The sequence below is a fragment of the Anser cygnoides genome, chromosome 4 (assembly GCF_040182565.1).
Source record: "Anser cygnoides isolate HZ-2024a breed goose chromosome 4, Taihu_goose_T2T_genome, whole genome shotgun sequence".
NCBI lineage: Eukaryota > Metazoa > Chordata > Aves > Anseriformes > Anatidae > Anser > Anser cygnoides.
In genome coordinates, this window is record NC_089876.1 from 51,207,291 (window position 1) to 51,231,637 (window position 24,347).

Consider the following 24,347-nt stretch of genomic DNA (forward strand, 5'->3'; position numbering starts at 1 on the left):
ACTCCAGCCCCGTTTTTCAGCAGACAATACTTCAGGAGTTGCCTCATTGGATTAAAAATGCATGAATTGCAGAAATGCGTAACATACTTTTATCAGCCACTTCAGTTACAGATATGTTCCTTTTGCTGGTGACTAAAACAAAGTATTATATTATTTTTGCATATTTTAATGAATTTTTTTTAAGAAGAGTTTTCGTACACAAAGTAAAAATCAAAAAATGAATTATAGAATGAGGAAAAATATAAAATGAGACACCCAGTATTGACCTGGGTATATTAGTTCTGAAATCATACTATCTTACAATTAACAAATTCTTAGCTTACTCATTCTTTATCATAGTACCTGTACGATGCCTACAGTAAAGGATATGCATTAGCTTTCAGTTTAGCAGAATATTTACTGTTATTTGTGGAAGGTCATAGAAATGAGAGTAACAAAACATAAAACATTCTGTAGAACTGATTCTTCCAAGGGTAATTTAGTCTTCAGACTGTCTATATAGAAATATTAATAAAATCTTAAAGATCATCATTTAATCAGTTTTCCAAATGGCCACTTTTCTTCGCATGTCTTTTGCAACAAATGAGTTCTCCAGGATTGTCCTTTACCTTTTCCTCCTTTTATTTATCAGCTAAAAACTATAAAGAGATTATTTGTCAGCAAACCATGGACAACAACTCAAATGGCATTATTATCTTTAATTTTCCAAAAGATATTTAAATGATATGTAACCCATACCAAAATCACCAGCTGATCAATATGAGTGATTTCTCATCACTCATGAAAAATAGCATCTCTTTCTACTATCTTTATTCTCAGATAATCAGTAAAATAAAGAAAGCCATTTGAAGTTCTGTTTGACTGAAATACAGACATTCTAGCAAGTGACTTAGATTACCACAACCAAAAGGAAAATCTTTTCTGAAAGTGAAGTTCAATAGTGTAATGCTGACCCAAGAAATCACAATATCATGTCAATAGGCTCTGCTGCTATTTTTAACCTTTCAGAAATACAAAGAGATAAGTTTCAGGATGAAGAATTTTGATTGACACAAGCCTGTTGATTACAGAATACTATTTTTACTCAGAAGAAGCTGTAGTGAATTGGTTAAATACAGAATGTGATGCTTGTTTGGCTGGAATATTTAGACTCAGTCCCAGCACTGATTTAGTGCCCGATATTTCAACAAGCCATTTGCCAGGTTAAATTGTAATTATGTAACCATGGTAACATTGTTGATATAGGATTTATGTAAATATAAAAGATCAGTCTGTAAAGCCAATGAGAATTGGGCTCTTAATGTACTAATTATTGTGATTAGGAAACATTTGAAAAATTTACATGCAAATTAAGATTAAAGGGTTATTTAAGGGAATGAATGTTTGGATCTTTTTTTGGCCAGGAAATGGTTCATCAGACCTTCCCCTTCTTCAGCATGAACTTGTGAGTTCTAAATAGATGAAAACACAACTAGTTAAATCACAAGTGCTTAATTAGCCCGATTTAAATCTAAAACTTATCTGGCCTATTGCGTGTTCTGTAACCTGGTTGAGGGGGGGGAAAAAAAAGTACGAATAAACATGGGAAAGAGAAAAAAGGCAATTATTTTTTCCCTGAAACCTCTTACAGATAGATGGGCCTCTGTGCCTTAGGTGAAGAACAACACTTGGCCCTGCAGAAAATGCATTCAGCCAATATTGCGTTGTTTTGGTTTGGAATTCCAGGGGGAAAAAAGAAGATAAACAAACAAACAATTTGATTGAGTAAAGCATTAAGAAGAAGATCCTCTTTTTGTGTTTTATTTATTTACCTATTTTTTTGTGTACACAGAAGCAGCAAATGTCACTACTTAGCTGTTCCTACTGAAAAGATTCCAGATTTAACATAGTAGTGTAAGACATTTACTTACTTCCTAGTTTGTAGTCTAACTAAAAATATCAGTTAAGAGTTTATTGGAATTAGGTTTATATTTCCATATTGCAAAAAGGTTTGTTGTAATTATGTCCTGGTTCCAGTTAGGACAGAGTTAAGTAGCTCATAGTAGCTGGTAGGGTGCTATGTTTTGGATTAGGATGAGAAGAGCGCTGATAACATGCTGATGTTTTAATTGTTGCAGAGCAGTGTTTACACCAGGCCAAGGACTTTTCGGCTTCTCGCTCTGTCCTGCCAGCGAGCAGGCTGGGGGTGCAGCAGGAGCTGGGAGGGGACAGACCCAGGACAGCTGACCCAAACTGGCCAAAGGGGTATTCCATACCATCTGACGTCATGCTAAACAATATATAGGGGTGGCTGGCCGGGGTGGGGGGCCGGCTGCTCGGGGATAGGCTGGGCATCGGTCAGCGGGTGGTGAGCAATTGCATTGTGCATCACTTGTTTTCTTACACATTATTATTGTTAATACTATTACCATTATCACTATTATTATTATTATTGTTATTATTATTTTCCTGTCTTAATAAACTGTCTTTATCTCAACTCACAGGCTTCGCTTTCCCGTTTCTCTCCCCCATCCCAGAGAGGGAGGGGGGAGGGTGAGTGAACGGCTGTGTGGTGTTTAGCTGCCAGCCGGGTTAAACCACAACAAATTAGAACAAACGTGTAAATTTGTGATATGGAGCAGTTTTAGTAACTTCTAGTACTCTCAATCAAGGATAGATTTAATCCAACGTGGAGAGAAAGAAATAAACAGGAAAAAAAAAATACAGCTTGTATCAAAGCAGTTCCATTACTTGCCTAGTATGATATATACAGAACTATTTTATTGGAATCAAAAATATTGAATACAATCATACAATACAACATTCAACTGTTTCACAAAGAACAGCAACTAAACATTATAAGGATTAGAAAATGGTCTACAGTTCATATTTTTTTTATCAACTTACTATTGCATTTGGATTGTTATTGAACCCACTTATTGTTCCAGAATATCACAGGTTCATCACAAAGCTGATACTATTGGGACTGAATTCATGTTTGAGTCTTGAAAGACCACCTGACTTTAGCCATTACTCTGAAATCAAGAGAAGCTAATTGCAATACATTATTTCTTTCTGCTTGTATTTAGTTTTTCCTTAGCTTTAATTTGTAACAAACGTTACAAACAAACAAAACAAACTGAGTCAAACAGATGTGTTTTAACAATAACATTAGATATGGGTAAAGTGTTTGGAATTTTCTGGAGTTTTTCTTATTAAAACTATTTTATTTGTTGTTATGATCTGAATGTGATTTTTGGGTGGCCCTGTGTGGAGGCAGGACTTGGACTCGATGATCCTTGTGGGTCCCTTCCAACTCAGGATGTCCTACAATTCTAAGAAATAGAAAAGCTTCATTCTGAATTACCACAGTAATAACTCTCTAGAGTTGTTACTACTACCACAAGAACTACTGATTAATGGAAGATACCTTGGCAACTAGAAGTATTTTAGACTGTTTTGATAGTGTGTTTTACGTATATCTATCTTAAACATACAAAAACAGTACGTTTAACAGACATCAAGATATAAATATATCTTGGAAAAGCCATAAAAAATACAGAACATAAACTTGTTTTTCAGAAGAGCACAAAACTATGCTTTCTGAGGCTACACAAATCATGTCTGAATATCTTCTCCACTTCAGAGAACATGGGCAAACGACTTTTTAGGCCCTGTTCCTGTCACCACTTGAGTCAGAAAAAAAAAATAACAGAAGATGCTGTCTTGTAAATAGAAAGACCACTGTTAAGGAACAAGAAAGCCTGTAGATGACAAAAGGAATAATTAAACCAAATACATCATCAGAATTTGAGTCATGTGTATTAAACAGACGTATGTCTGCTGTTTTGAAATAGGCCTTCACAACTTAGACCTGACTGGATATAATGCAGATGAGGTATAAATAGTTATAAACTACGCAAAGGACTTTGCAAAACATTTAGTAAATGGCCATCTCATCTCTTCTGTGTAATGGTGTGGAACAGCCAGCCTGAATGGAAACATACAGTTGCCAACCATTTCCAAAACAAGTTTGCTAAAATCGCTTTAGGTTCTTCTGTATTCTCTCACTTCATCATTGCATACACTTGCCAATTAATTTTTAAAGATATATAAGTATGTATTAAGCATTAAACCATTTTTTTTAATGTACTATAGAAACATTACAAATTTAAGAAGCTGCAACACAACTCAAGATGAAAGATTCTGATATAACTAAATGAACTGAATACAATTTCAATTTTTTTCATTTTTCTGTGGATTTGGAAGCCATTCCTTCCACAGTTTCCAAATTTTGCTCTTCTTGCACTATGGTCAGTTTTACAGTTTCTCTGTGCATACAAAACACAGAACAGAGTAAAATGTGTCACTCTAAACAACCTCCTAAATTATTTTATTTGGTGTGTGATACATACAAAAAGTTCACTCTTCAGGTATAGTCTACATAAAGCAGATGTAATATATAGAATAGAAACATGATGCAGAAAATATTGACTGATTTTGGACTGAAACATGTCTTGACTGAACAGCCCAGGGAGTACTGTCTTGTAAAACTAGGCCCACAATTAATATAAAAAATGTTCTTTATAAAAAATATATTTGGCTACAGCCATATGTCTGGCATGGATTTTCAGTGCTGAAAAGACTACAAAGGAAGAAATTTGTCTCTTAAAACCCACTTGTTAATTCACAGAGAATAAAAAGGTAGAACTATATTCTGCAGTGCACCAAGCAATCACCTGAGAAATGCTCCAAGAGCTTTTAACACTTTTCTCCTTAAATGGTAAAAAGTTCCTTCTGCTTTGTGGATCTGATTTCAGAAAAGTACAACGCTACTAGCAAACATGAAAACAGGTGGCTCAGTGTTTATGGATGTCCTAAAATCTGCTTTTCAAATCTGGTGTAGAATACACAATTTAATATAAAATAAGGTCTGATACACTGTAAAAGTGTTGAAAATATATATGATGGATGGTTCTGAATAACTCTTCTTTAGAAAGGCTATGATCACAGGGTTTCCAAGTATCATAAGGTTCAACTTATCATTAAATCCTATCTGGATTTAATGTAACCTGTATGTTTGTTCTTTTGCCAGCGTTCGCTTTAACCTGTATTGTTTCCTTGACTCATTTCAACACACAACTGCACTAAAGCTTGTGCTAATAAAGGAAAGAATTGGTACAGAAGTGGAACTAAGCTAGTAACCACTTCTTTTAGCTGTGGTACAAACTTAGGCTGCCATAGATGTTTCCTCGAAGCCTAGCCAAACTAACTCCCACCCTTCTGAAGGCAGAACAAACAAACAAATCACACACACACACACAAAAAAAAAAAACTTTTTTTTTTTTTTTTAGCTATAGTTCCATTATATCCAGTAGTAAGACAGAACAGAAGATGCACCTGGACACTAAACTCTTTTCATTGCTTGCTGCTTGCTGTACAGGTTTCTGGTCCACACAGCAAGCAGGAGGACAGACAGCAAGCAGTATGGAAGCAGTAGACATTGCCACCCTCATGGGAAACAGCAAGGGTCCTCCAAGAACACACTGCTGAGTATGTAACTGCATTGGAAGTGCTAAGATAAATTTGGAGTAACCTGTTTGGAATGTAAATTAGCTTCAGCTTTTTGATCAGGGTCTGCTGTAGTCTGAAGGTAAGGGTAGCTGTGTGGTTATTTTAAAAGGAAAGGAAAAATATCTTGCTGTGCTTTATTACAGTTAAATATGAATATGTGCTTGATGTGTCTACAGCTTTTAAGAATATTCTTTAGTTGAGACTGCAAGTGAAGTGTTGAAGTTAGATCATAGGCATCTGGAATTAAGTAAAGGTTATTTGGGGTAGGGTGACAATAGATCTTCAAAGTTACTAGTAATTTCTAATTAAATAAGATCTTTTGATTTAAAAAAAAAAAAAAAGGAATGAATGGAGCGTACCATAACTAATATCAAACCACAGATCATAGGTTAAGATAGTTTAAGAGTACTAGCCAGCGACCAGTATCATCAACTCTGAAAAATGCAGCATAAACTCTCTGAAATAAGAAAAGATAAACATACCACCAGAATGACATTGTTTATATGTCCTGTCATGGAAGTGTTGACTAAAAAGAAATCTTGCAAATATTACTTGCAAGCTACTGTATAAATCCTTGAAACTTTCACCAACCTTATGGTATGGATTATAATGCAAATTCCACACATAACATGATTTAGGATATTCCTCATATGTGAAAACACTGGAGAATCCTAAGGGATTCAGTCTCCAATATCGTTTGGCTATTAAACAAGAAAAATATTTCAGAGTAGCAATTATAACATGTCAAAGGGATTCAGTAATTTTATAGTTCTATTTTAGTATTATGCTATCTTTGAAAAACTGAATGTTCAGAGTGACATTTCTGTTAGAAGAGAAAGCTTATGGTAAAAAAAGAAAAAAAAAAAAACCACCACAGTATCAGTATAACAAAATGCAAACACCAGCGACACAGAAATACTACTGAATTGTGATGACACAAAGCAGGAAGAACTCTGTCTTTTCTGTGCCATGCAGTCTTACCATGTAGCAGGTGGAGAATGAGCTACTTTGTCCAAAAAAAGCCAGCCAAATGGTGATTTGCATGATTACACAGAATTTGTCTCATTAAAGCTTCAGTGCCCAGATTATCAAGTCTCCTTTCCCTCCTTTGCATATTTGGCAGAGAATACATATGTGACTTGTATCATTAAAAGTCTAAAGAATCCATTTTTGAGCGGTTGATGGAGAATAATTTGAGACAAGCACAGTGTGAAAATATACCTTATCTCCTGGTTTTAAAACTGTGAAGCACTCAAGTTCAGAAGGCAGAGGTAGAGACTGACAACAGGACATCCCAAAAGATTTCAGGTTGAAAGAACTGATGAAGGAAGGTTACTCAGTAAAAGCCAATCCCAGACTTGATCTGTTGTATAACTGTCTTGCATACTCTGAATAAAACAATTTTACCTTTATTAACTGATATACTACATTGGCATATATTGAGTTTTTACTAAAAATTGTATGTTGACCTATTCTCTTTAGATTGGCTATTTATATCATTAACAATTTATAATAAACTGATCTAGGAAAAAAAAAAACACGACAGAGGACTAAGACCTATATACATCTTCCAAGATAAAGAAAAATAAATATAGCACAAGTTGTTAAAGCAAAACAATAGCACAGTCTGTTAAAGCAAAACAGTATAAAATGTGTATCTAAGCACAACAGCATAAAATATGTAAAATGATATTTTCTCCCGTTACCCTAGCAAATTTACTTTTTTTTTTTTCCCAAATTGTCTGAATACTTCAGTTAATAAAATATACCTGATCAAAGCTACCTGCATGTACTATTAAATTTTCTAGACATGACAGTATGAAAATAACTGCAGGCTTCTTAAAGTTGATCATGGACACTGTGCAAATGCAAAAAAAAAAATTAATCTTAAGCAGTAAGATTAAGCTGCAATATTAGCATTATCAATACTAAGTATTATTACCTGAATAAAGAATTATCCTCCATGTTTATCTGCTTTTCATGTAAAATTGATATATATATATATATATTTGTGATAAAACACTATTGTAAGATTTTTATTTTAAAAAAATTATGAAGGACATCTTTCTGGGATAACACATGATTAAAAGTTGTTCAAGCATTTAAGACACTTACTTTTGCATATGCATTGAATTTTTGTCTGTTATCATTTTCCCAGCTACTTTGTGAAACTTTTTTATACCATACAGATCTGACCTTTTGTACTTCTTATATCAGTACCTTCTCTGACATCACATGAAAATCCCTTTTCATAGTAAGTCAGCCACAGGAGAAATGCAATTGGGAACTGTGTCCTTTCCATCTCCATTTAAATAGCTATAATACTGCTAAGGGATTTCATAATGAAGATCTGAAGTCAGGACATAATTAAAGAGAAAAAAGGAAGAGCACCTCTCTCATTATCAGCAAGCTACTGATATAACAATAATATCATTATATTTTAAAGACTTCCTAAATTTCCATAGAGGGAAGCTTTGAAAATTCAGTTTCTTTAACTTCCTACCTTTTGTTCTGAAAATATACCAACTTCATGTCTATCTGCTCCGTAAATCCTTGACAAGTGTGTCATCTTTTCCCTATACACAACTGCCTTCCTTCCCATCACCCAGCTCTCCTGTCTTCTGCCTTTCCCCTCCCATATTCCTAACATAAGCTCACAGCCAAAGGTAGGGTGGGTTGTTAGATTATAAAATATACATAACAGAAATAAATATAGATATATAATGAAACCATATGGTACTGCAGGGTCTACCCTCTTAGAAACAATTATGTCAAACTTCACTCTCTGTTCCTGGTGTGAAACACATTTCCTTGAACTTCTCTCCTTAAAATTAACAGAAATGGCTCCAAACATTAGGTCTGTGTAAGCAACAACAAAGAATGATAATCTGTTGTACACATTTCTCTGCAGGGAAGAAGATACAAGAACATAGAACTTGAGACATGTTTCAGTCACTTCGTTGAGTGAACACCATAGATGGTGCTCAGATAATGAAGTGCTAAACTTTAATGCATACAAATTTTAAGTAGAAAGCATTAGAAGGTCTCTTCTTCTTTTGATTACTACCTGGGATGAAGCTTCCCCCGGTCCTGGTTATTTTATCTACAAATGCATTTTTGTGGATAATATTAATTATTTTGTGATTAACAATTATTTTATGAATAACAGGTGAGAAAAGTTAAATTAAGTCTCTTTGCACAATGTAATAGGAATCTTGAAAAGAGATGTAATAATGGCTACTTATGAATAAATCTAAAATAAAGAACTACCATGACCTACTTCTGTTTTTTCACGAATTCTACTTACTTTTTATCCAAGCTGTCGAAGATCAGAATCATTCTCAATTGTAGATCACTATACTGATTTCAAATATTGTACTTCAGATGAATACACAGTTAGTTACTGGTTGAAACTGGCAGCTTGACAGTTTAAGAAACTAAGGGCAGAAGAGTCATATTTTCTTGCATTAATCAACTATTGAATATACAGCTGTTAACAATGTCTAAATATCTCAGGATTCTCTCTGTTTTGCATATAGACTTACTAACAGACTTACTTGCAGATAAACTTTCCAACACTTAACTTGGCTCTGGTCAGTAACACGAGTTTAATCTTTTATAAACTATAACACACTGTTTTCAAGAGTGCAGCCAAGAATAATAATTCAGTACTTTGGCTCCGAGATGATTCCACATACATAAGCACAACTTTAAATCAAGAACTACATGCCATGCTTTTGCCAGCATTAATCTTGGGCCTCACCTTTCTTTCTTGATTTGAGGATGCTAAATACTAACTTTAATTAAAATAATAATAATAATTCAAATGCAATAGTTTCCTAGGTAGAAAAAAAAGGTATCTCTGAGAAGATCAAAGAGCAAATGAGATGCAAATAAAAAAATAAATTTATAACACATGCATTCCGTTTTACTACACTTTCAGTATCATATTGGTAGATTTAGCTTCAGAAATTTTGCATATGACTTTAATAGTAAAGTTATTGTTTAGCTCCATTAAAGAATGTTTAATCTGGTATTATTGTTCATTGCTCGTAAAAAGAAGAGAGATATTCCTTCAGTAATGAAAACTTTTAAAGCAATAATTCAATAGAAACCATCAAATTATCCTAAGCTACTGCAATAATAGGTCATTCAAAACCCAGTAAGTTGTGAAATATTTACAAGTATTAAAAATAAAAGATGCATGAATCAAAATTAGGGGAGAGTGCATTTATTTAATAAAAAATCAGTTTCTTCACATAATCTGTAAAGGTCTACCAACCTTCATAATGAGAACAAGAGCCTTATTCCAAGTACTCACCACCATGTATTGTTACATTCTGAAATTTCTCTTTTGTTTGAATCTGGATTTGGAATATGGAACATGAAGTAAGACATGAAAAATTTTGAATCACATTAGACACGACACTAATTAAAATAGCAAGACTGGTTTCCCTGTTAGGGATCTCCATGTCTAGTTTTCATAATCTATAAGAACAATTAATTGCTTTTCACAGGAAATAAGAAATTAAGTGCTTACCAAGAGTTTTATTCACAGTCAAGTTAACCTAAAATCCCCACCAAAAGTGTGTCCTACTCCTTGTATCAAATTCTCATTCAAACCTCATTTTAATTCTCTTCTGATACCTGCACTCCCTTGAATGCTGATCTGGGAGCATATATCAAACATATTTGAGACTGGGTTACTGCACATCTCCCAAAATGTCAGTAAAAGGGAGCTAACTCAGAGAAGTTCAGATTTAACCAAACTGGTACTTCATTGTTTTCTGGAATGAGTCCAGGTGTTTTGCACAAAGAATATATTCCTGTTATAACTCTTTTCAACATAACACTTAACACAAATATTTGCTTAAGAAAAAGGAAGAACAAGATTGGAAGACTTGACTTTATTAGATCTCTCCATATACAATAATCCTTAGACAGGCTATATCTCTCTTTCTGAACTATTGAGTGAATTGCTTCCAGCTTCTCATAACAGAGTCAAAATATCTTTTATCTTCTTTCTCTTATCATCTATAGAGAATAGAAAATGATTAAGTATTTTCTTAATTAAGAACAGTATTTCCTAAAAAAAGCTTTCTAATCACAGATGGAAGGACAACTGTTTGGTAAGGACATGTTCCAGAAACTGATAAAACCCCTATTTTTGGAACTCTTTTGGCAAATGGATAAGATGTGAAAACTTCTGAACAAATGATTACTTCCTTGTAGCACAAATCACTCTATTAATTACTGCATGAGCTGTATGTAAGAATTTTCCCTTTTTTATTTTAAATATTAATTTATTGACAGATCCCCAAAGGTAAGTTTTCTTTTTAGTCTCAAATAATTATGCATTATCACAGCTAAAACATTTGACTGGAGGATTTTTTCATATATTCCTAGTGCACTGTGCGTGCATTGCTTGAAAATAAATCGAACAATGCATTTTTCCATTTTGACTCAACAAAAAGAACTATTAGAAACACTTGGACAGTTTCATGATCTGAGGTTATGTAGGCATAGAGAAAAACAGACTTTTTTTGGATTAATTTTTTTTTTTTTTTTCTGAAAGAGAGCCTATTACACACTTGGCAATACACAAGGCTTTGTCCTGCAACAATAGACAGACTTATAGCTAAGATGGTGCAACTTTCTGCTGTAAGGGAAACGAAGATGTTTTATTTCCTTAGAAGTTGTGTGAAGATTGTTTTTTCGAGGCACTCTTATTGAATGATGCTTCACTTTTGGTACTTGAAATGAAGAATGGGAAGCTTCTTCATGAGGTACAGCCTGGAATATTAGTATATTTCCTTATCTGTACAAAATCTTCACTCATTACAGAAAATGCAAAATCACTTCTTTTCAAGTATAGTGATTTTACCTGGACCAGCAGCTAAGCACCCATACAGCCACTCACTCACCCACTCACTTCACCCCAGTAGGACAGAAGAAAAGAAAAGGAAGAACAAAAGTGAGAAAACTCATGAGTCAAGTTAAAGATATATTAGTAGGTGAATGAAACAACAACAACAAAGCACTACCAAAACAAACAAGCAAGTAAAACAATGGGAATCAATCACTCCTTACCTCCTGCAGGTATACCTGCAGCCCAGCCAGTCTCTGAACACTCATCTTGGAAGTAAAATTTATTGCCACATTCTTCCTCTACACCATTTTTCTTTGCTGAACATAGTATTATACAGTATGCGATATCCCTTTGGCCAATTCTGGACAGCTGTCAAAACCATGTCCTGTCCCAGGCAGTGATCAGCAAGATTCATTCACCTTTTTATATTCCCCAGAACTCTAATCATTCACTTTACTGACACAAATACAAGGGGAAGAAGGGGAAGAACACCTTCATCCCCAGCCTACTTGCTGGGGTGGGGGGGGTGGGGTGGGGGGCTGGGAGGCATAGAAGGTTAAAAAAAAAAAAAAAAAAGCCTTGATGCTGTGGAAGCACTGTTCAGTAATAGCTAAAACTTGGTGTGTTATCAACACTGCATTAGCCACAAACCTGAAGCACAGCACCATAGAGGCTGCAGAAAAAAATTACCCCAGGCAGACCCATTACATCAGCAAACAGTTTAAGTGGACTTTTATTATCTTACTCACACTCCTGTTCTATAGAGAAGATGTAAGACAAATGACTGAAAAAAAAAAGTTAATAAAATGCTTCAGCTCAAACATTGTTCATCATCATTACGTATGGTGGTGGTGACAACATCATCATCACAACATAAGCTATTAATTTTGTGTTTGTTACTTCATTCCAGCCAGGTTCTTCAATTTTCAAGCTGTGGTCTCGATGTACCATGTCAGTATGCAATCCTTACCTTAGGCAAAAAAAAGAATCCATTTTTTTAGTCACTTCCATCATAAGCATCTAAAACCTTCCTTCTATACTTTCTTCTGCAATACAACAACTTATCAACTGCATACTGTGGGTAAGTCCCATAGGCACTCGAGTCTTCCTGAATCCTGCTGAACCTGTACCAAAATTTCTACAGACCTTGGAAAAGGCGTTTCTCCACATGCCACCAAAACAAGTGGACTTACCACTATATGCTTCTGCTCATACTGAACTACTGTTAAACGATTCAGTTTGTGCTCTGTGTTGTGCCTGATTGATTCATCCTTCTTCCGCTTTATTTCAGAAAGAAAATGAAATAAGAGATGTCCTTTAAAATAAAGAATGGATCATCATGCTATCAAACTAAACAAATAACTGCTCTTTTAAATATTATGTGGGTGGTTATGATTCTCTGAAAATCCACCCAACTATGTGAATTTCTAACTTAAGTTCCTTGAAAATTAGTCAATTTTCTGTGAACAACCATTTCCGCTAAGGGAATGACTGTCTTAACCATGGACATCCCTGATAACACTAACATGTATAAATACTGATGAAAAAATACTTTTATGGAAGTCTTGATTAAAAATCTTTATAAGGAAAATAACTTCCTGCATCTTTTCTTCCAGGTTTGTGTAAGAAGATTGTATATCAATTAGTATGCAGAGCATCCCTCTTTTCTCTTTAAAGAAATGGATGTTAGGGTAAAGTCATTTGTCTTCTAATCTCAAGACTTCTATCTCAGAAACTTCTACGTGAATGATTTTCTGTTAGAAGATTAAATAAATGAGATAATATCAAGGGTATTTGTCATGATAATTTTCAGAGTTGAGTAAAGTGAATTCTATTTATTCCGTAAATATTATGCACACCAGGTTCCAGACTTAGCCCATACCCCGAAGCATGTGTGGTGAAGACATGAGTTAAGCCTATTGTATGCACACTAAGACACTAAAAAAAAACCAACATGTATCCTGGAAAAAATATCTTGTCTGAGATAGCTAAACAATTACTTTATTTCCTGAGAGCATCTGCTGGAAATAATTTCACAATGTTCTTTCCTCACCCACCAACAAAAAAGTGGGAGACGACAGTGACTGAAAACTGTAAGAGCAAATAGTAAACAATGAACTAGCAGACAAGTGTTGCAAAATGAGGCAAAACTTTGACCCAGTGCAGTAGTGAAAGATGTCTTAAAACCATAAATGGTAGTAAACTAAGGTAATAGTGTATAAATAGAGTTTTAAATTTAAAAGATGCACACAGACAATGCAGTCAATATGGACTTCCAGCTGCATAAATAAATGAAAGCTTTTGTTAATTACTGGAAAGAAACCAAACTGTGGAAGGACGGTATGACTGCAGATCTTCCAGGCTGGTTACACTTTTATAGCACCTGCAGTTTTACTGTCAGGAACATATTTCCTCTGATTTCAATGCACTACTTAAATTTCATACTTTCAGGTATGTTCACAGTAACATATTACATCGGATACAGAATAAATAGTATTATTATTTCATTTCCCGCCACTTTTCACTAGTTTACTGTAGAGTGTTGCTCTTGTCCATTAAAATAAAATATGCCTGGATACCTCCTTGACATTAATAAGGTTGAATATTTCTCAAGTTTCAGATGATATACCTTATTTTCTCGTCTCTGAGGTCCTATTCCACATAGTGGCCTAATGCGAATAAAATCACCACAATCTAAGACCTCCTACATACTCGAAAACGTTTTTAGGTACTATTTACTAGTCATTTTCTGTCTACATCCATAAATATTGCTTTCTGTGCCCACAGAATGTGACATAACATTTAAAGTAAGTCATTAGTAGCACAGTCTGGCCACACATTCTACCACCTCTACAGAAAGACAATCCTCAATAAAATTATTTGGTAAATCACAGGACTGCAGTCATTTTACCCTGTGGGGCAGCTGAACTCCACCACAACCACTCTCTCAATCCTCCTCCTCAAAGGAAAATGGGGAGGAAAAAAAAAAAAGTGCCCAAAACCACATCCATATGATGATGCTTAAAAAAAATAACCATTAGAAAGTCCTATAGGATGCCTTAAGACCTCCATCTTTTAAAAAGAACTCTGAGGTGTACGAAGTCCGTATTTCCTCTAGAGACAGAAAACCTTGAATTCTCTGGAGAAATTCAGATAAATAACACCTTAAATACTCACCAGAACAGGAACTTGAAAAACTCCAAGCCCCCTTGCCCAGGTGAGTATCCTAATAGGTGCATTCTTGTTCTTGATAATTCTTGGACTGACTTATTCTGTGCAGAGGGAAATAGGTTTTCATGAAGGACAGAAAAATTCCCACCCCTGCCCCATAACGTTATGTAACTTAACATTAGAGGTCTTTCGTGTAAATAGGAGACAGAGGGGTTCAAAATACAGACAAAGAAGAAAAGTAAGCCTGCATGTCTCAAGAGGGGCGTAAGTAATAAGAGAATATTGCAAGGAACCATTATATATATATATATATATATATAATATATATATATATATACACATACATATATTCTGGCAACAGGTCCATCATGTATCATTTTATTGTCTATTTTCCTGTTCTAACCTATTATAAGACTTTACATTTTAGATATTTCCTGTTATAAGGCTTCAGATTTATTCTGTATTTTATGAAAATAGCAGAATATGAAAATATTTATATACATATAAATTAGATTGAATCTTTTTGTTTGTTTGTTTCCCCAAAGTGAATACACTATATGTGTCACTAACGGCTGTGTATCATCAACCACATCAGAAATTTGTAACTATTCCCTCATATAAAGTAAGAAGCACAGCGGTACTTTACATCATCCGTGTCAATGCCTAGCTCAGTTTCCTATCTGTAATTGTCAGCTATGTCATCTCAGGTTTTGAATAAATACTCAGCTATAATTAACTGAATTTCTAGGGTGAATTCAGAGTTTTAGTCAATATTGCTTAAGTTTAAACAATAGCTCTTGAATTCAATATAACATTTGCTACTGTTCCTTCACTGAAACACTTAACAAAGGTGCTCAGTCTCTTTTAACATCTGTTACCATGAAAAGCCAATGTAGGTGGTAGCCTATATTATCACATTGCAGTTAATTGCCTTTCTGTATGTACTCTTCCTCCTAGCTTTTTAGCATGCAATTATTATTATTAAACCATTGCATTCTGGTAACACCAGATGCTCAAATTGAAATCACAGTCCCTTTTGTTAAGAGACTGTGCTTTCTCTTAAACTATTCTTAAATAATTCTTAAACTAATTTCTGTCCTCAAGAAGTTGGAGTCTAAACACACAAAGCAGACAAACAAGCTCATATGAATGGAAAACTATTCTCACATGGAAGAGAAGGATATTACAAATGTGTTTATTACTAAGCACAATGCTGACCTTAATTCTGATCTTACCAATAAGAATATTTTAACAGCACCTAACGAGAATTTTGCAACTGACTTCAAAGAGTTTTTAACTTCTGAATCCAGATCTTGTAGAAATCTCATGTGCTCAGTGATTGCATTTCAAATGCAGGCTGCAATAGACCTGAAGCATCATTTCATGGATTTTGTAGATTAAATTCCCAGTGGGTGGCTATAACGCCATCTTGATTTCATTTTCTTCTTCCACTCTTGTTTTTTTCTTTAGTATGGCTTGAGAGGAAATATAACACTAAATGAAATACAACACTTTAAAGATCATCCCTACAAGTAAAACTGTTTTCTGATTTTGTCATCATTGACACACAAAATATCATACACGATGATCATTATATACATATATATACACACTCTTGATACTCTGATATATTCAGTATCTGTAAGGAAAGAACTTTATGAGACTGATACCAGTTGATGGCTCATCCTTGCACAGAGACTAAGAAAAAAAAAAAACAGGATCTTAAAAGATACTAAAAAAATTACTGTAAATAACTGACAGTTATTGCTATTCCTTTCCCATAAATCTGGCTAAAGCAATTGAAAATTGAAACACTCCTATATTCTAATAATTATTGTCATCTAAATTACATTTTATCCAGTAGTAAGAAGAATGATTTTTTTTTTCAGTCCACTCAGTTAAAGATGTAGGTCAACCCCAGTTAGCATCTAGAAAAATCAACTGTTAAAGAGTATGTGCTTTTAAACAAAGTGACAGGTCTTGAAAAAACAAAGTTCTTAATAGTAGATATGTTTTATATCCAAAACAAAGAAAGAAAAAAAAAATATGCTCCATTGTGCATCATCATTATGTAGAGATAATGAATTGCCCTTTGTCAGATCCACTCAGTTATGTTCATTTGTAGCAGTAAGAATTAATCCAAAGACAGTTTGCCAAATAGAATTCAATGACTGATATGAGAAATAAAGCAACTATCAAGTGAGAGATTATTATTTGGTGAACTACAGAAGGCATCTTTTTTAAAAAGGTGCTTTTTGTAAATCAGAACTATTGTCTATTTGTCAGTCTACTGACTAAAGCTAAAAACACTTTAGGTGATTAATCATGCTGAAAGTACAACTCCTTGAATAAATGTTCCTGTCAGGCTTTTTCTTCTAATTCATCGGGCATTTCTTTGCTTCCAGTTTTGGTGTGCACTTATGCTTATGCTAGTCTTACTGAAGTGCTAAGTGCCTTACTGAATAGAGCCATGTTTACCACGATTTATTGATATGGCATCTTTAGTAGAAGGGACAAGGAATTTACACAACAGAAATACATGCAAAGGCAATTAAACATGCTTTGAAGTGTGTCATCATCGTATTTTATACCCTAAAGGGCTATTGGAAAAAGATGTAAATCTACTTCACAAAACAATATAAAATAGCTTTTATTTGGCATTAGCAAGCTGCCAGAACTGTTTTCTGAAGGATCATTTTAATCTTCTTTGCCTTTTAGTGTCAAATATGCGGTAACAACTAGATTTTATATAAATTTGTGTCAATAGTATTTCTTTGTATTTATGATAAACCAATTGAAAAAGAATAGTTTAGCTTCCTCAGATGTTACTACAGAAGACCATCAACATATATTATATTAACAAGTTAAAACACTTTATTTTGTTGATTTCATCTCGCTTCATGCACTCCTTTAGTCTCCGTTAAAATGTCAAACTGCTTCACTCTTCATCTGCAATACAGGATCATTTACTTTCTGCTCATGAGGACAGTTTATTCTTGATAGTGCTGTATGCCCTATTAAATTAACCTATTTTTCCTTCGTCAGCTAGAGATTAGGCTTTGCTAGTTTTGTTGCAATACAAGTCAGGTCTACTTATGTACCCCCCATCAGTGAAGCATTATACCTGTTAGAGTCATGAACAGCAAGTAGTTAACAGCTCTCCAAGGGATTTTCCTTGTGCCAGATTTTCATTGTGGAGCTATTTCAAAACAAATTTAATGTTATGGCCTGACGTTCAGTGGTAAAGCTATTACCAGTTCCCTCATTTACATGCTTTGCACAACTATACTAAATTAATGTAATTATGGTGGCATGAAATGTATTAACCTCTAAACCACTTTTTACCATTCTGTTGGAATCTTTAATTTAGCCCCCTTGCAAAGAGCAAGCTGTGCCAAAAAGTTATGGAAGCAGAACAATACAGTAGTATAACTATATCCAGAAAACCTGTTCCTTATTCATTAATTTTGAAATATTCTCAAATATTTCAGAGTTTTACATATTTACAAGCTTCAAGACCTATTAGTTATCTATTATTTTAAGTATGAAAACTGAGTAATGCATGAAATCTTGTACCTGTAATAGTAGGTAGGTTTACTTTGTAACACTGTCAATATACACAGGCTTAGCAATATTAGAAAACCACAGCTACAGAAAAACATATTAAGAGTTCTTTATCACGCACCAAAAAAACAGCCCAAAATGCAAAATGAGGGGGAAAAGTTCAAACCTCAAACCCAGAAACACGTTAAGAACAACAGCAATTCTAAAACTGTTTAAAGTAGACAGCCTTAAAAGGATGAAAAAAACAAGTTCACCGTCAGTACACTTACATTGCCATACCAGATTTCAATACTCTGCCTGAAGTTTGTGGATTTGCAAATCCAAAGACAAAAACAAAACAAAACACACATTGGTTTAGCTTGTCACACTCCATATCACAGGCTGTTATATCTCCATCATGTATCCCTATGTTCAACTGCAGTAATTGCTGTTTAATTAAGTGTAAATTTTGAGAAAACAATTTAATTTGGCTTTGGTAAAACATTTAATGCAAGAAGGGAGACAGTAAACCCACCACTACCTCTACCTGCAGGATTTCGGCCTGAAGGAGTGCTGAGTGTCCTACCTTGCAACACAAAAGGACTTTAAAGGTGGTGAATTTAAGCACTCTGATAGTAATTTATTCTGGTACTTAATTATCATCGTTGTTAAAAAGCTGTCCCAAATTCCTAATGTGAATTACTGTGGTTCAGTCACTAGATATTAATTATATCTTTCTCTGCTGGATTTAAGTGCTTTTTATCAACCACTATAAACTCATATGTTGTAACCAAGTGACATCTCAATTTTATTTTAGATAAAGTAAACTGATTGAGCAGAGCTTCTCACAGCAAGGCACTTTCTAATCTTAGGAATATATCAATGATTCTCTTCATCTGCTCCAATTCTTCAGCACTTTTAAAAATATGGATTTTTTAGAGCAATATTTCAATGTCATATACAAAGACCTAAAACTTCAATTTCTTCTGTTCTGTTTCAAAAAATAAAAAGTCCTTTTGAATTGAACCTCATTGAACTGTAGGGAAGAATTTGCAACAAGCTCTACTCTTTTCTGAAAACAAAATATTCAGAGTGGGGATAAGTGGAAAAAAAACTTTGTCAATTCAGCAATGTGATAACTAATTACAGATATCTCAAGAGTCAGGCAATCAGCAGAATAAGCCAATAAACTGTCATTAAACATCATTCAGCATCAATTCTTGATTGAAAACCGTATGTTTACAGAGTATATTTTTCACCAACAATTCAAAACCGTGTTGCAAAAGAAATGCTTTAAGTAATTTCCAACGTTAGAGCACAGTTCACATTAGCGTCACATAATTTTTGGCATCCAATTTAGTTTGGGAAGCAAACCCGTCCTTTTTAGCTACTCATAGATTTTACGTTAGACTATCAGAACAACATCTGTTATGTGTAGGGCTCATACCCAAGAGCCACTTAGAGAGATGCAGAAATGAAATTGATTTGGAGAAATTACCTTAAATGGTGCCTACACTGATTCCACTTGTAATCTCTATGGTTGAGATCTGCAGAAGAGCACGGATTAAGATAAAACTTTCCAATGAGACACACATATAGATCATGATATTCATAAACGTCATCTTATTTGACAGAAAGTGAAATATGTGGATGTGGAGATAAGGCATACATATTTTCCTTATAGGGTTCCTTTAAAAGAGTTGCTGGTAAAACAGGCTTTCTGGGGATCCCCATAAGCTGGAAGGTTACCCAATTACAATTATTATCAGGAAGCAATTTATCAGTCAAGCCCATTTATTCTCCTTTACTGCTATCAGCTCCCACCTGACTCACCTTTAGGCACAGCTGCATAAACCTTACTGTTTAACCCCTTCAGTTTCCGAGTGGACCTTCTCCTTCAGTCAGCTTGTCTGTGCATCTGTGGGCACACGCTGGGAACTCCACATTACACACCTGAAATATGTATTAATATTAAAACAGTATTGTACTATGTTGCCTTCTTGAGCAACTAAAAGGTTTCTGCCACAAAAATAAATAAATGACTGCAACATAACAACATCAAGTAACAAGTTCTGGATGGTCAGTTTAAAGGTCAAGCTCCACCAGACACTCACAAAAGCTCCCCTGAGGTTTAGAGGTTTTAAAAACTCCTGTAGGGTGTGACAATGACCACTAGCTAATAGTCATTTGTGTATCAAATAAAAAAACTTAGGGCTTATTGCAATAGTCTATTGGGATTTGTTAAACCAAAAATGCCAGATATGCATTCCTCAGGCAACATCATACAATAGCACTTGACAAAATAAACTGAGAGCTGTATTATTAAAAATGTAAAGAACAGTTCTAAAGCAGATCACATTTAAAATGTATTACCTGATTTCTAATTCATCTATTTCCAGACAAATATAAAATTTCCCAAACCTTTGATTTAATTTTCAGACATTATTACACCAAAGAATTTTATTTTATTTTTTTATTTTTATTTTTATTTTTTTACTAACATCTACCTTTTATATTAAAGATTTCTCCTTGGTATAGCATTAAATGCCTTCTACAAATGAATCTTCAAAGCTTTTGACAACTTAAGGAACTTTAAAAATGACAGTTATAAAAGACTAATATTTCCCATTCCCCTTCATATGTTTGCAATAAACTCTCATGCTCACAGCAAATAAGTTAACCACACAAAAAAATTCTACATAAGTGATCTAACATTATTCAAACTCCAAAACACCTCTAACCCTCCAACGCAGTTCTCTGTTCCCTCTCCTATTTATACTCATCACATTCCCTCTTACCTTTCATTCGTGAAGGAAAACAGTTCAAGTTTATCCAATCTCATTTTATAAGATAAATTATTATCTTTTGCCACGACTATCTCAATAGCCTTATCTGCACCTCTTCACTGATGAGTTATAAGAATTACGATTGAAAGAATTTATTAATATCTTTTACTATCTCTAAAATACTTCTGTACTTTACTTAACTAAGTGCTTGGATGTTTTACTGAGTACTTCCAATTTCCTATCCAGGATATAGTGTATAAAAGCTTTTGCTTAGATTCCTCTTTATAGATATTTTTATATCTATTTATTTATTCACTTTAACTGAATCTTGTGAAGTTTCAAGTGTAAGGATGTTGTTACTGTACATTATCAATCACAAAATCATGAATCTGGAAAGGAGATCAACTAACTGCCCACCATAGGGCAGGATCTATTCATAGCAACCCCTGAAAAGCATAGGCAAAATGTTTATTTAACCTATTTTATAAATCACAAATGACAAGGATTGAACATATTTGCTGGGAAATCTTACCTTTTTTGGTTTTGTTGGTCATACTTATTTTGGCTATTCATTTAGCACCATATATTAAGCCTACAGAGAACTAATTCTCCCTTTCCTCTTCTCAGTAGCTTTCTATACATTTGTTATAATGCCCCTATCTCTCCCCACATTTATTTTCCCCCTGTCAATACCCAAAATGAAAATGCCACGAGCTCAACTGTTGCAAATGCATAGTTAGAGCTGGCTAGAGTCATTTCAGCACCCATGTGAACCCAACACAGATGAGTGTTACAAAGCATTCAGCAGCATTAAAATATCTGTCCATGTGTATTACATCTACAGCAACCTTTCCTTGACTTTTCCCTGAAATACACTGACAGAGATTTCTTTTCAGAAACAGATATATTGTACCATTTGCCTGTACCTCATAAAATCAAATTATGACTTAAAGCTGTTCTCTGAAACCTGTGTAAACAGAAATATCCCAACCAAGAAAAAATAAAGAAAAACAAACAAACAAACACCCTTCAGAGATAGCTTGAAGACACCCAGGGTAAGCTAGTTCTGGTGATTTTGTTTGATTGTTTCAAAAATTTCCATTGTTGGATCAAACTTCGGAAATGATTCAGAAGCCATACAGCATATGAGACCAATTTTGACTAGTCCTTCCTTTTGATCCTTCCCTTCCCAAGACAGACTACTGATATTGTCAGTATTAGTTTTGAGGTGTTGATCTCTGTTCAAGAATAACATTTTCCTTCAGCTCTGCTTTCACTAGCACTTGGGAGGGCAAATCTAGAACATGGCTAGGATTTGTAACTGAAGAATCAGAGATCTTAAAAGGTTTTCTACATTTGCAATTTGAAGATATTCATATTTATATAGCTTATAAATTAGCTGTGGCTTTTTTGCATGTTCCTTTGAAAATTTAACTTGAGACATTTCACTGCATTAATCTAAAAAATGTGAAATAATGATCCTTTTCCAGAGCATATAACGTTTGTTAGAGTTATGAAATATCTTGCAAATACATATCAAGCTGTCTTCTCAAGTGGCCTGGCTCAAATAATTCTCATGAATCAAAACAGCATTTAATCTCAAATTAAACTTGTAGAAGATAAACAATAATACTCTGAATACAAGGTCATACACAAAATGTTTCATTTTTCATATGCCACGCATTATGACATTTTAAACCAACTTTCAAGTATTCTAAAAATACTGTAGGACAAATGTTTTCACTTGATTAATTTTTGTCATCACACTTACGTTAATACAACTGTGTAGCAGAAGGCATCTGCATAATGTTCCTGTAAGAGCTAAGGATGTGAGATAGAAGGTTTGCAAGCAGAGAATCAACACTGATATTAATAGTTCTTGCAAATTGAATTATTACATAATTGAACAGAATGTGTTAGGTCACATTTCAAAATACTTTGATTTTGTAAATAATTTGTAAAAAAGTTTTAGTTCTGCATAAATATGAATGCACTAGTTCAGGAATCTCTGAATTTACACGTTTAAAATGAAACTAATGTGTGTATGTATATATATATATATCTGTGTACATCTAGCCTAAGTCTTATTTGCAGTATAAACATTAAGTAAAAAAAGAAGCAATATAGCTACACTACAAAGTATCTTCCAAGGCATTTTCTTTGGCTTAGACACATATAACTGTGAAAGTTGTACCATATTCAGAAGGGATAATTTACTATCACTCAACAAGGTGTGTGCTTGGCTACGCACTAAGTCAGAATGTTAATTTCTGCATGGTGAAAAGTTGGCTACATTTTCTGATCTGAAAAGCTGAGTGACACTGCTTCACTTGCGTTAAATGTATTTTGTAAAGACATTTCAGATAGAATTTGTCAATGGGTAAAACCTGCTTCTGACACATTCTTTGTAATACTTACTTGATGACTTTTGATGAGTACTAGTTTAACAGAAAACTTTTTTTTCTGAAATGTATACAAATGAAGATATATGTGACCTTATTCTGGAACAGCTAAATGCTTTTCTGTATATTTTTCTCCTTTTACCCTTTTAAATGCAAATAACTGCTCAGCTACACCAGTGCCATTTAAACATACATTTTTGGTTTGGGTACAAAAGCTATTGACTTACTGATTTATTATCACTAGCAGAGTCTTGTATATTTTATATATAGTATACGTATATCAACACAGAAATAGGAATAAATTATTAATGAATGGAATTCCTCTTTGCATGGCAGATGGGACCGTCTTTATTCAAGCACATTTGTTTTTTTTTTTATCAAAGGTGACTGAGCTTTGGGTGCTGAGTTGGGCTCAATAATCCCAAGTGACATAGAGACAGAAACAAGAGTGGATTTTCACGATGTGGATAATTGAGGAAGACCAGGCTCTTGAGCACTTATGATGCAATTACCATCTGTCAAAAGGTCCTGAAATCAGGGAAATTCTGATAGCCACTGATGTAATCAAGAGTCAGAGACCAGAAATTGAAAACAACAAGAAAAAAACTATTGCTAGTCACACAAGAGCAACAGCAACAAAACCAGATAATCTCCTCTGAAACCATTAAGGATAACTATGTGTTTCTGTAATGATCCAAAATGAGATAGCACACAACAGGGAGGCTCACTTTCACCTTGATCTCCATAAGAGCTTTTCTATAATAAATGAGTACAACAAACTGTAGTAAGTCATCCCCCAATCAGCTTTTCTCCAGGCACACACTCAGCAAGGAAATAAAGGATCTTTCAACTAATTTCATTTTAAAAAGCTGACTGCTGTTCAGTTAAGTTTTGGTTATTGGCATTTTAATTCATGCAAGTTCTTTGAAGGTTTTATTTCTCTTTTTGATACACGCTTCAGCTATTTCTCAAAAAAGCTCTCTGGGAGCTCATGTCATGTTAACTGCAAATTAAAAGAAGTGA

The 24,347-nt window shown here is 34.1% G+C and overlaps 1 long non-coding RNA gene across 1 annotated transcript in view; it reads right to left on the reverse strand.

Moving 5' to 3' along the window:
* LOC106032308 (uncharacterized) overlaps nucleotides 1-24,347 on the reverse strand; it is a 98,754-nt gene that overhangs the window by 4,750 nt on the left and 69,657 nt on the right. Inside the window, exon 6 of the long non-coding RNA XR_010831162.1 lies at nucleotides 19,970-20,089. This is a non-coding gene — a long non-coding RNA (uncharacterized lncRNA). The remainder of the gene's footprint in view (nucleotides 1-19,969; nucleotides 20,090-24,347) is intronic.